The sequence below is a fragment of the Engystomops pustulosus genome, chromosome 2 (assembly GCF_040894005.1).
Source record: "Engystomops pustulosus chromosome 2, aEngPut4.maternal, whole genome shotgun sequence".
NCBI lineage: Eukaryota > Metazoa > Chordata > Amphibia > Anura > Leptodactylidae > Engystomops > Engystomops pustulosus.
Window position 1 is genome coordinate 50,007,152 of NC_092412.1, and position 13,879 is coordinate 50,021,030.

Genomic DNA, 13,879 nt, shown 5'->3' on the forward strand with positions numbered 1-13,879 from the left:
TGGCCGTATCCTCTCCAAAGTCCGCCTGATGGTTCAAAAAAAGCGACAATCGAAAAACAAAAATAAACTATAGCCCTTTGTTTCCCTGGCATCAGGTCAAATGTTGTGATCCAGTAAAGAATAAATGACACATGTCTTCCATTTCTGGACCACAATGATGATGCAAAGGAAAAGCAATGGGCTTAAATATGGTTTAAAGAATATATCTGCCTACCTTTAAACCATCTGATGTTCCAGAACTCCTGACCGTCTGCTTTTGGGTCATCCAGAGCGCTCAAAGACTCATCCCACGATCCAATGGTTGCACAAAACGCCAGGGTCCTCCTTGTCCATTAAGTGCCTGTCTTCTTTGGCACCCAAAGAGTCTTGGCAATTTTCTTCTTCCTTAGAGATATGACCTGTTTCTTGCTCACAGCAAGAGCAAGAAACTGGTGTGCAACGCCAATACGAAAAGTCTCTGTGACCTTGACACAAAGGGTCACAAGCAATAGATATTTTGGACCATCAGGCTTTAAAAAATTAATTTAACATCATATATGCAACCTTTATAGATTGCACACATGATGTTAAAAACATCCAGCCTCCTCCGTCCCCTTACAGCTGTCCGTATCCTCTCCAAAGTCCGCCTGATGGTTCAAAAAAAGCGACAATCGAAAAACAAAAATAAACGATAGCCCTTTGTTTCCCTGGCATCAGGTCAAATGTTGTGATCCAGTAAAGAATAAATGACACATGTCTTCCTTTTCTGGATCACATTGATGATGCAAGAGAAAAAAGCAATGGGCATAAATATTGTTTAAAGAATATATCTGCCTACCTTTAAACCATCTGATGTTCCAGAACTCCTGACCGTCTGCCTTTGGGTCATCCAGAGCGCTCAAAGACTCATTCCATGATCCAATGGTTGCACAAAACGCCAGGGTCCTCCTTGTCCATTAAGTGCCTGTCTTCTTTGGCACCCAAAGAGTCTTGGCAATTTTCTTCTTCCTTAGAAATATGACCTGTTTCTTGCTCACAGCAAGAGCAAGAAACTGGTGTGCAACGCCAATACGAAAGTCTGTGTGACCGCAACACAAAGGGTCACTAAGTAGTAGATATTTTGGACCATCAGGCTTTAAAAAAATAATTTAACATCAAGTGTGCAACCTTCATAGATTGCACACATGATGTTAAAAACATCCAGCCTCCTCCGTCCCCTTACAGCTGGCCGTATCCTCTCCAAAGCCCGCCTGATGGTTCAAAAAAAGCGACAATCGAAAAACAAAAATAAACGATAGCCCTTTGTTTCCCTGGCATCAGGTCAAATATTGTGATCCAGCAAAGAATAAATGACACATGTCTTCCATTTCTGGACCACATTGATGATGCAAAGGAAAAGCAATGGGCTTAAATATGGTTTAAAGAATATATCTGCCTACCTTTAAACCATCTGATGTTCCAGAACTCCTTAACGTCTGCCTTTGGGTCATCAAGAGCGCTCAAAGACTCCTCCCACGATCCAATGGTTGCACAAAACGCCAGGGTCCTCCTTGTCCATTAAGTGCCTGTCTTCTTTGGCACCCAAAGAGTCTTGGCAATTTTCTTCTTCCTTAGAGATATGACCTGTTTCTTGCTCACAGCAAGAGCAAGAAACTGGTGTGCAACGCCAATACGAAAATTCTCTGTGACCGTGACACAAAGGGTCACAAGCAGTAGATATTTTGGACCATCAGGCTTTAAAAAATTAATTTAACATCATGTGTGCAACCTTCATAGATTGCACACATGATGTTAAAAACATCCAGCCTCCTCCGTCCCCTTACAGCTGGCCGTATCCTCTCCAAAGTCCGCCTGATGGTTCAAAAAAAGCGACAATCGAAAGACAAAAATAAACGATAGCCCTTTGTTTCCCTGGCATCAGGTCAAATATTGTGATCCAGTAAAGAATAAATGACACATGTCTTCCATTTCTGGATCACATTGATGATGCAAAGGAAAAGCAATGGGCTTAAATATGGTTTAAAGAATATATCTGCCTACCTTTAAACCATCTGATGTTCCAGAACTCCTGACCGTCTGCCTTTGGGTCATCCAGAGCGCTCAAAGACTCATCCCATGATCCAATGGTTGCACAAAACGCCAGGGTCCTCCTTGTCCATTAAGTGCCTGTCTTCTTTGGCACCCAAAGAGTCTTGGCAATTTTCTTCTTCCTTAGAGATATGACCTGTTTCTTGCTCACAGCAAGAGCAAGAAACTGGTGTGCAACGCCAATACGAAAGTCAGTGTGACCGCGACTCAAAGGGTCACTAAGCAGTAGATATTTTGGACCATCAGGCTTTAAAAAAATAATTTAACATCAAATGTGCAACCTTCATAGATTGCCCACATGATGTTAAAAACATCCAGCCTCCTCCGTCCCCTTACAGCTGGCCGTATCCTCTCCAAAGTCCGCCTGATGGTTAAAAAAAAGCGACAATCGAAAAACAAAAATTAACGATAGCCCTTTGTTTCCCTGGCATCAGGTCAAATGTTGTGATCCAGTAAAGAATAAATGACACATGTCTTCCATTTCTGGACCACATTGATGATGCAAAGGAAAAGCAATGGGTTTAAATATGGTTTAAAGACTATATCTGCCTACCTTTAAACCATCTGATGTTCCAGAACTCCTGACCGTCTGCTTTTGGGTCATCCAGAGCGCTCAAAGACTCATCCCACGATCCAATGGTTGCACAAAACGCCAGGGTCCTCCTTGTCCATTAAGTCCCTGTCTTCTTTGGCACCCAAAGAGTCTTGGCAATTTTCTTCTTCCTTAGAGATATGACCTGTTTCTTGCTCACAGCAAGAGCAAGAAACTGGTGTGCAACGCCAATACGAAAAGTCTCTGTGACCATGACACAAAGGGTCACAAGCAGTAGATATTTTGGACCATCAGGCTTTAAAAAATTAATTTAACATCATATGTGCAACCTTTATAGATTGCACACATGATGTTAAAAACATCCAGCCTCCTCCGTCCCCTTACAGCTGGCCGTATCCTCTCCAAAGTCCGCCTGATGGTTCAAAAAAAGCGACAATCGAAAAACAAAAATAAACTATAGCCCTTTGTTTCCCTGGCATCAGGTCAAATGTTGTGATCCAGTAAAGAATAAATGACACATGTCTTCCATTTCTGGACCACAATGATGATGCAAAGGAAAAGCAATGGGCTTAAATATGGTTTAAAGAATATATCTGCCTACCTTTAAACCATCTGATGTTCCAGAACTCCTGACCGTCTGCCTTTGGGTCATCCAGAGCGCTCAAAGACTCATCCCATGATCCAATGGTTGCACAAAACGCCAGGGTCCTCCTTGTCCATTAAGTGCCTGTCTTCTTTGGCACCCAAAGAGTCTTGGCAATTTTCTTCTTCCTTAGAGATATGACCTGTTTCTTGCTCACAGCAAGAGCAAGAAACTGGTGTGCAACGCCAATACGAAAGTCTGTGTGACCGCAACACAAAGGGTCACTAAGTAGTAGATATTTTGGACCATCAGGCTTTAAAAAAATAATTTAACATCAAGTGTGCAACCTTCATAGATTGCACACATGATGTTAAAAACATCCAGCCTCCTCCGTCCCCTTACAGCTGGCTGTATCCTCTCCAAAGTTCGCCTGATGGTTCAAAAAAAGCGACAATCGAAAAACAAAAATAAACGATAGCCCTTTGTTTCCCTGGCATCAGGTCAAATGTTGTGATCCAGTAAAGAATAAATGACGCGTCTTCCATTTCTGGACCACATTGATGATGCAAGAGAAAAAAGCAATGGGCATAAATATTGTTTAAAGAATTTATCTGCCTACCTTTAAACCATCTGATGTTCCAGAACTCCTGACCGTCTGCCTTTGGGTCATCCAGAGCGCTCAAAGACTCATTCCATGATCCAATGGTTGCACAAAACGCCAGGGTCCTCCTTGTCCATTAAGTGCCTGTCTTCTTTGGCAACCAAAGAGTCTTGGCAATTTTCTTCTTCCTTAGAGATATGACCTGTTTCTTGCTCACAGCAAGAGCAAGAAACTGGTGTGCAACGCCAATACGAAAGTCTGTGTGACCGCAACACAAAGGGTCACTAAGTAGTAGATATTTTGGACCATCAGGCTTTAAAAAAATAATTTAACATCAAGTGTGCAACCTTCATAGATTGCACACATGATGTTAAAAACATCCAGCCTCCTCCGTCCCCTTACAGCTGGCCGTATCCTCTTCAAAGTTCGCCTGATGGTTAAAAAAAAGCGACAATCGAAAAACAAAAATAAACGATAGCCCTTTGTTTCCCTGGCATCAGGTCAAATGTTGTGATCCAGTAAAGAATAAATGACACATGTCTTCCATTTCTGGACCACATTGATGATGCAAAGGAAAAGCAATGGGTTTAAATATGGTTTAAAGACTATATCTGCCTACCTTTAAACCATCTGATGTTCCAGAACTCCTGACCGTCTGCTTTTGGGTCATCCAGAGCGCTCAAAGACTCATCCCACGATCCAATGGTTGCACAAAACGCCAGGGTCCTCCTTGTCCATTAAGTCCCTGTCTTCTTTGGCACCCAAAGAGTCTTGGCAATTTTCTTCTTCCTTAGAGATATGACCTGTTTCTTGCTCACAGCAAGAGCAAGAAACTGGTGTGCAACGCCAATACGAAAAGTCTCTGTGACCATGACACAAAGGGTCACAAGCAGTAGATATTTTGGACCATCAGGCTTTAAAAAATTAATTTAACATCATATGTGCAACCTTTATAGATTGCACACATGATGTTAAAAACATCCAGCCTCCTCCGTCCCCTTACAGCTGGCCGTATCCTCTCCAAAGTCCGCCTGATGGTTCAAAAAAAGCGACAATCGAAAAACAAAAATAAACTATAGCCCTTTGTTTCCCTGGCATCAGGTCAAATGTTGTGATCCAGTAAAGAATAAATGACACATGTCTTCCATTTCTGGACCACAATGATGATGCAAAGGAAAAGCAATGGGCTTAAATATGGTTTAAAGAATATATCTGCCTACCTTTAAACCATCTGATGTTCCAGAACTCCTGACCGTCTGCTTTTGGGTCATCCAGAGCGCTCAAAGACTCATCCCACGATCCAATGGTTGCACAAAACGCCAGGGTCCTCCTTGTCCATTAAGTGCCTGTCTTCTTTGGCACCCAAAGAGTCTTGGCAATTTTCTTCTTCCTTAGAGATATGACCTGTTTCTTGCTCACAGCAAGAGCAAGAAACTGGTGTGCAACGTCAATACGAAAAGTCTCTGTGACCTTGACACAAAGGGTCACAAGCAATAGATATTTTGGACCATCAGGCTTTAAAAAATTAATTTAACATCATATATGCAACCTTTATAGATTGCACACATGATGTTAAAAACATCCAGCCTCCTCCGTCCCCTTACAGCTGTCCGTATCCTCTCCAAAGTCCGCCTGATGGTTCAAAAAAAGCGACAATCGAAAAACAAAAATAAACTATAGCCCTTTGTTTCCCTGGCATCAGGTCAAATGTTGTGATCCAGTAAAGAATAAATGACACATGTCTTCCTTTTCTGGATCACATTGATGATGCAAGAGAAAAAAGCAATGGGCATAAATATTGTTTAAAGAATATATCTGCCTACCTTTAAACCATCTGATGTTCCAGAACTCCTGACCGTCTGCCTTTGGGTCATCCAGAGCGCTCAAAGACTCATTCCATGATCCAATGGTTGCACAAAACGCCAGGGTCCTCCTTGTCCATTAAGTGCCTGTCTTCTTTGGCACCCAAAGAGTCTTGGCAATTTTCTTCTTCCTTAGAGATATGACCTGTTTCTTGCTCACAGCAAGAGCAAGAAACTGGTGTGCAACGCCAATACGAAAGTCTGTGTGACCGCAACACAAAGGGTCACTAAGTAGTAGATATTTTGGACCATCAGGCTTTAAAAAAATAATTTAACATCAAGTGTGCAACCTTCATAGATTGCACACATGATGTTAAAAACATCCAGCCTCCTCCGTCCCCTTACAGCTGGCCGTATCCTCTCCAAAGCCCGCCTGATGGTTCAAAAAAAGCGACAATCGAAAAACAAAAATAAACGATAGCCCTTTGTTTCCCTGGCATCAGGTCAAATATTGTGATCCAGCAAAGAATAAATGACACATGTCTTCCATTTCTGGACCACATTGATGATGCAAAGGAAAAGCAATGGGCTTAAATATGGTTTAAAGAATATATCTGCCTACCTTTAAACCATCTGATGTTCCAGAACTCCTGACCGTCTGCTTTTGGGTCATCCAGAGCGCTCAAAGACTCATCCCACGATCCAATGGTTGCACAAAACGCCAGGGTCCTCCTTGTCCATTAAGTCCCTGTCTTCTTTGGCACCCAAAGAGTCTTGGCAATTTTCTTCTTCCTTAGAGATATGACCTGTTTCTTGCTCACAGCAAGAGCAAGAAACTGGTGTGCAACGCCAATACGAAAAGTCTCTGTGACCATGACACAAAGGGTCACAAGCAGTAGATATTTTGGACCATCAGGCTTTAAAAAATTAATTTAACATCATATGTGCAACCTTTATAGATTGCACACATGATGTTAAAAACATCCAGCCTCCTCCGTCCCCTTACAGCTGGCCGTATCCTCTCCAAAGTCCGCCTGATGGTTCAAAAAAAGCGACAATCGAAAAACAAAAATAAACTATAGCCCTTTGTTTCCCTGGCATCAGGTCAAATGTTGTGATCCAGTAAAGAATAAATGACACATGTCTTCCATTTCTGGACCACAATGATGATGCAAAGGAAAAGCAATGGGCTTAAATATGGTTTAAAGAATATATCTGCCTACCTTTAAACCATCTGATGTTCCAGAACTCCTGACCGTCTGCTTTTGGGTCATCCAGAGCGCTCAAAGACTCATCCCACGATCCAATGGTTGCACAAAACGCCGGGGTCCTCCTTGTCCATTAAGTGCCTGTCTTCTTTGGCACCCAAAGAGTCTTGGCAATTTTCTTCTTCCTTAGAGATATGACCTGTTTCTTGCTCACAGCAAGAGCAAGAAACTGGTGTGCAACGCCAATACGAAAAGTCTCTGTGACCTTGACACAAAGGGTCACAAGCAATAGATATTTTGGACCATCAGGCTATAAAAAATTAATTTAACATCATATATGCAACCTTTATAGATTGCACACATGATGTTAAAAACATCCAGCCTCCTCCGTCCCCTTACAGCTGTCCGTATCCTCTCCAAAGTCCGCCTGATGGTTCAAAAAAAGCGACAATCGAAAAACAAAAATAAACGATAGCCCTTTGTTTCCCTGGCATCAGGTCAAATGTTGTGATCCAGTAAAGAATAAATGACACATGTCTTCCTTTTCTGGATCACATTGATGATGCAAGAGAAAAAAGCAATGGGCATAAATATTGTTTAAAGAATATATCTGCCTACCTTTAAACCATCTGATGTTCCAGAACTCCTGACCGTCTGCCTTTGGGTCATCCAGAGCGCTCAAAGACTCATTCCATGATCCAATGGTTGCACAAAACGCCAGGGTCCTCCTTGTCCATTAAGTGCCTGTCTTCTTTGGCACCCAAAGAGTCTTGGCAATTTTCTTCTTCCTTAGAGATATGACCTGTTTCTTGCTCACAGCAAGAGCAAGAAACTGGTGTGCAACGCCAATACGAAAGTCTGTGTGACCGCAACACAAAGGGTCACTAAGCAGTAGATATTTTGGACCATCAGGCTTTAAAAAAATAATTTAACATCAAGTGTGCAACCTTCATAGATTGCACACATGATGTTAAAAACATCCAGCCTCCTCCGTCCCCTTACAGCTGGCCGTATCCTCTCCAAAGCCCGCCTGATGGTTCAAAAAAAGCGACAATCGAAAAACAAAAATAAACGATAGCCCTTTGTTTCCCTGGCATCAGGTCAAATATTGTGATCCAGCAAAGAATAAATGACACATGTCTTCCATTTCTGGACCACATTGATGATGCAAAGGAAAAGCAATGGGCTTAAATATGGTTTAAAGAATATATCTGCCTACCTTTAAACCATCTGATGTTCCAGAACTCCTTAACGTCTGCCTTTGGGTCATCAAGAGCGCTCAAAGACTCCTCCCACGATCCAATGGTTGCACAAAACGCCAGGGTCCTCCTTGTCCATTAAGTGCCTGTCTTCTTTGGCACCCAAAGAGTCTTGGCAATTTTCTTCTTCCTTAGAGATATGACCTGTTTCTTGCTCACAGCAAGAGCAAGAAACTGGTGTGCAACGCCAATACGAAAATTCTCTGTGACCGTGACACAAAGGGTCACAAGCAGTAGATATTTTGGACCATCAGGCTTTAAAAAATTAATTTAACATCATGTGTGCAACCTTCATAGATTGAACACATGATGTTAAAAACATCCAGCCTCCTCCGTCCCCTTACAGCTGGCCGTATCCTCTCCAAAGTCCGCCTGATGGTTCAAAAAAAGCGACAATCGAAAGACAAAAATAAACGATAGCCCTTTGTTTCCCTGGCATCAGGTCAAATATTGTGATCCAGTAAAGAATAAATGACACATGTCTTCCATTTCTGGATCACATTGATGATGCAAAGGAAAAGCAATGGGCTTAAATATGGTTTAAAGAATATATCTGCCTACCTTTAAACCATCTGATGTTCCAGAACTCCTGACCGTCTGCCTTTGGGTCATCCAGAGCGCTCAAAGACTCATCCCATGATCCAATGGTTGCACAAAACGCCAGGGTCCTCCTTGTCCATTAAGTGCCTGTCTTCTTTGGCACCCAAAGAGTCTTGGCAATTTTCTTCTTCCTTAGAGATATGACCTGTTTCTTGCTCACAGCAAGAGCAAGAAACTGGTGTGCAACGCCAATACGAAAGTCAGTGTGACCGCGACTCAAAGGGTCACTAAGCAGTAGATATTTTGGACCATCAGGCTTTAAAAAAATAATTTAACATCAAATGTGCAACCTTCATAGATTGCCCACATGATGTTAAAAACATCCAGCCTCCTCCGTCCCCTTACAGCTGGCCGTATCCTCTCCAAAGTCCGCCTGATGGTTAAAAAAAAGCGACAATCGAAAAACAAAAATAAACGATAGCCCTTTGTTTCCCTGGCATCAGGTCAAATGTTGTGATCCAGTAAAGAATAAATGACGCGTCTTCCATTTCTGGACCACATTGATGATGCAAGAGAAAAAAGCAATGGGCATAAATATTGTTTAAAGAATTTATCTGCCTACCTTTAAACCATCTGATGTTCCAGAACTCCTGACCGTCTGCCTTTGGGTCATCCAGAGCGCTCAAAGACTCATTCCATGATCCAATGGTTGCACAAAACGCCAGGGTCCTCCTTGTCCATTAAGTGCCTGTCTTCTTTGGCACCCAAAGAGTCTTGGCAATTTTCTTCTTCCTTAGAGATATGACCTGTTTCTTGCTCACAGCAAGAGCAAGAAACTGGTGTGCAACGCCAATACGAAAAGTCTCTGTGACCTTGACACAAAGGGTCACAAGCAATAGATATTTTGGACCATCAGGCTATAAAAAATTAATTTAACATCATATATGCAACCTTTATAGATTGCACACATGATGTTAAAAACATCCAGCCTCCTCCGTCCCCTTACAGCTGTCCGTATCCTCTCCAAAGTCCGCCTGATGGTTCAAAAAAAGCGACAATCGAAAAACAAAAATAAACGATAGCCCTTTGTTTCCCTGGCATCAGGTCAAATGTTGTGATCCAGTAAAGAATAAATGACACATGTCTTCCTTTTCTGGATCACATTGATGATGCAAGAGAAAAAAGCAATGGGCATAAATATTGTTTAAAGAATATATCTGCCTACCTTTAAACCATCTGATGTTCCAGAACTCCTGACCGTCTGCCTTTGGGTCATCCAGAGCGCTCAAAGACTCATTCCATGATCCAATGGTTGCACAAAACGCCAGGGTCCTCCTTGTCCATTAAGTGCCTGTCTTCTTTGGCACCCAAAGAGTCTTGGCAATTTTCTTCTTCCTTAGAGATATGACCTGTTTCTTGCTCACAGCAAGAGCAAGAAACTGGTGTGCAACGCCAATACGAAAGTCTGTGTGACCGCAACACAAAGGGTCACTAAGCAGTAGATATTTTGGACCATCAGGCTTTAAAAAAATAATTTAACATCAAGTGTGCAACCTTCATAGATTGCACACATGATGTTAAAAACATCCAGCCTCCTCCGTCCCCTTACAGCTGGCCGTATCCTCTCCAAAGCCCGCCTGATGGTTCAAAAAAAGCGACAATCGAAAAACAAAAATAAACGATAGCCCTTTGTTTCCCTGGCATCAGGTCAAATATTGTGATCCAGCAAAGAATAAATGACACATGTCTTCCATTTCTGGACCACATTGATGATGCAAAGGAAAAGCAATGGGCTTAAATATGGTTTAAAGAATATATCTGCCTACCTTTAAACCATCTGATGTTCCAGAACTCCTTAACGTCTGCCTTTGGGTCATCAAGAGCGCTCAAAGACTCCTCCCACGATCCAATGGTTGCACAAAACGCCAGGGTCCTCCTTGTCCATTAAGTGCCTGTCTTCTTTGGCACCCAAAGAGTCTTGGCAATTTTCTTCTTCCTTAGAGATATGACCTGTTTCTTGCTCACAGCAAGAGCAAGAAACTGGTGTGCAACGCCAATACGAAAATTCTCTGTGACCGTGACACAAAGGGTCACAAGCAGTAGATATTTTGGACCATCAGGCTTTAAAAAATTAATTTAACATCATGTGTGCAACCTTCATAGATTGAACACATGATGTTAAAAACATCCAGCCTCCTCCGTCCCCTTACAGCTGGCCGTATCCTCTCCAAAGTCCGCCTGATGGTTCAAAAAAAGCGACAATCGAAAGACAAAAATAAACGATAGCCCTTTGTTTCCCTGGCATCAGGTCAAATATTGTGATCCAGTAAAGAATAAATGACACATGTCTTCCATTTCTGGATCACATTGATGATGCAAAGGAAAAGCAATGGGCTTAAATATGGTTTAAAGAATATATCTGCCTACCTTTAAACCATCTGATGTTCCAGAACTCCTGACCGTCTGCCTTTGGGTCATCCAGAGCGCTCAAAGACTCATCCCATGATCCAATGGTTGCACAAAACGCCAGGGTCCTCCTTGTCCATTAAGTGCCTGTCTTCTTTGGCACCCAAAGAGTCTTGGCAATTTTCTTCTTCCTTAGAGATATGACCTGTTTCTTGCTCACAGCAAGAGCAAGAAACTGGTGTGCAACGCCAATACGAAAATTCTCTGTGACCGTGACACAAAGGGTCACAAGCAGTAGATATTTTGGACCATCAGGCTTTAAAAAATTAATTTAACATCATGTGTGCAACCTTCATAGATTGAACACATGATGTTAAAAACATCCAGCCTCCTCCGTCCCCTTACAGCTGGCCGTATCCTCTCCAAAGTCCGCCTGATGGTTCAAAAAAAGCGACAATCGAAAGACAAAAATAAACGATAGCCCTTTGTTTCCCTGGCATCAGGTCAAATATTGTGATCCAGTAAAGAATAAATGACACATGTCTTCCATTTCTGGATCACATTGATGATGCAAAGGAAAAGCAATGGGCTTAAATATGGTTTAAAGAATATATCTGCCTACCTTTAAACCATCTGATGTTCCAGAACTCCTGACCGTCTGCCTTTGGGTCATCCAGAGCGCTCAAAGACTCATCCCATGATCCAATGGTTGCACAAAACGCCAGGGTCCTCCTTGTCCATTAAGTGCCTGTCTTCTTTGGCACCCAAAGAGTCTTGGCAATTTTCTTCTTCCTTAGAGATATGACCTGTTTCTTGCTCACAGCAAGAGCAAGAAACTGGTGTGCAACGCCAATACGAAAGTCAGTGTGACCGCGACTCAAAGGGTCACTAAGCAGTAGATATTTTGGACCATCAGGCTTTAAAAAAATAATTTAACATCAAATGTGCAACCTTCATAGATTGCCCACATGATGTTAAAAACATCCAGCCTCCTCCGTCCCCTTACAGCTGGCCGTATCCTCTCCAAAGTCCGCCTGATGGTTAAAAAAAAGCGACAATCGAAAAACAAAAATAAACGATAGCCCTTTGTTTCCCTGGCATCAGGTCAAATGTTGTGATCCAGTAAAGAATAAATGACGCGTCTTCCATTTCTGGACCACATTGATGATGCAAGAGAAAAAAGCAATGGGCATAAATATTGTTTAAAGAATTTATCTGCCTACCTTTAAACCATCTGATGTTCCAGAACTCCTGACCGTCTGCCTTTGGGTCATCCAGAGCGCTCAAAGACTCATTCCATGATCCAATGGTTGCACAAAACGCCAGGGTCCTCCTTGTCCATTAAGTGCCTGTCTTCTTTGGCAACCAAAGAGTCTTGGCAATTTTCTTCTTCCTTAGAGATATGACCTGTTTCTTGCTCACAGCAAGAGCAAGAAACTGGTGTGCAACGCCAATACGAAAGTCTGTGTGACCGCAACACAAAGGGTCACTAAGTAGTAGATATTTTGGACCATCAGGCTTTAAAAAAATAATTTAACATCAAGTGTGCAACCTTCATAGATTGCACACATGATGTTAAAAACATCCAGCCTCCTCCGTCCCCTTACAGCTGGCCGTATCCTCTCCAAAGTTCGCCTGATGGTTCAAAAAAAGCGACAATCGAAAAACAAAAATAAATGATAGCCCTTTGTTTCCCTGGCATCAGGTCAAATGTTGTGATCCAGTAAAGAATAAATGACGCGTCTTCCATTTCTGGATCACATTGATGATGCAAGAGAAAAAAGCAATGGGCATAAATATTGTTTAAAGAATTTATCTGCCTACCTTTAAACCATCTGATGTTCCAGAACTCCTGACCGTCTGCCTTTGGGTCATCCAGAGCGCTCAAAGACTCATCCCATGATCCAATGGTTGCACAAAACGCCAGGGTCCTCCTTGTCCATTAAGTGCCTGTCTTCTTTGGCACCCAAAGAGTCTTGGCAATTTTCTTCTTCCTTAGAGATATGACCTGTTTCTTGCTCACAGCAAGAGCAAGAAACTGGTGTGCAACGCCAATACGAAAGTCTGTGTGACCGCAACATAAAGGGTCACTAAGCAGTAGATATTTTGGACCATCAGGCTTTAAAAAAATAATTTAACATCAAGTGTGCAACCTTCATAGATTGCACACATGATGTTAAAAACATCCAGCCTCCTCCGTCCCCTTACAGCTGGCCGTATCCTCTCCAAAGTTCGCCTGATGGTTCAAAAAAAGCGACAATCGAAAAACAAAAATAAACGATAGCCCTTTCTTTCCCTGGCATCCGGTCAAATATTGTGATCCAGTAAAGAATAAATGACACATGTCTTCCATTTCTGGACCACATTGATGATGCAAAGGAAAAGCAATGGGCTTAAATATGGTTTAAAGAATATATCTGCCTACCTTTAAACCATCTGATGTTCCAGAACTCCTGACCGTCTGCTTTTGGGTCATCCAGAGCGCTCAAAGAATCATCCCACGATCCAATGGTTGCACAAAACGCCAGGGTCCTCCTTGTCCATTAAGTGCCTGTCTTCTTTGGCACCCAAAGAGTCTTGGCAATTTTCTTCTTCCTTAGAGATATGACCTGTTTCTTGCTCACAGCAAGTGCAAGAAACTGGTGTGCAACGCCAATACGAAAAGTCTCTGTGACCTTGACACAAAGGGTCACAAGCAATAGATATTTTGGACCATCAGGCTTTAAAAAATTAATTTAACATCATATATGCAACCTTTATAGATTGCACACATGATGTTAAAAACATCCAGCCTCCTCCGTCCCCTTACAGCTGTCCGTATCCTCTCCAAAGTCCGCCTGATGGTTCAAAAAAAGCGACA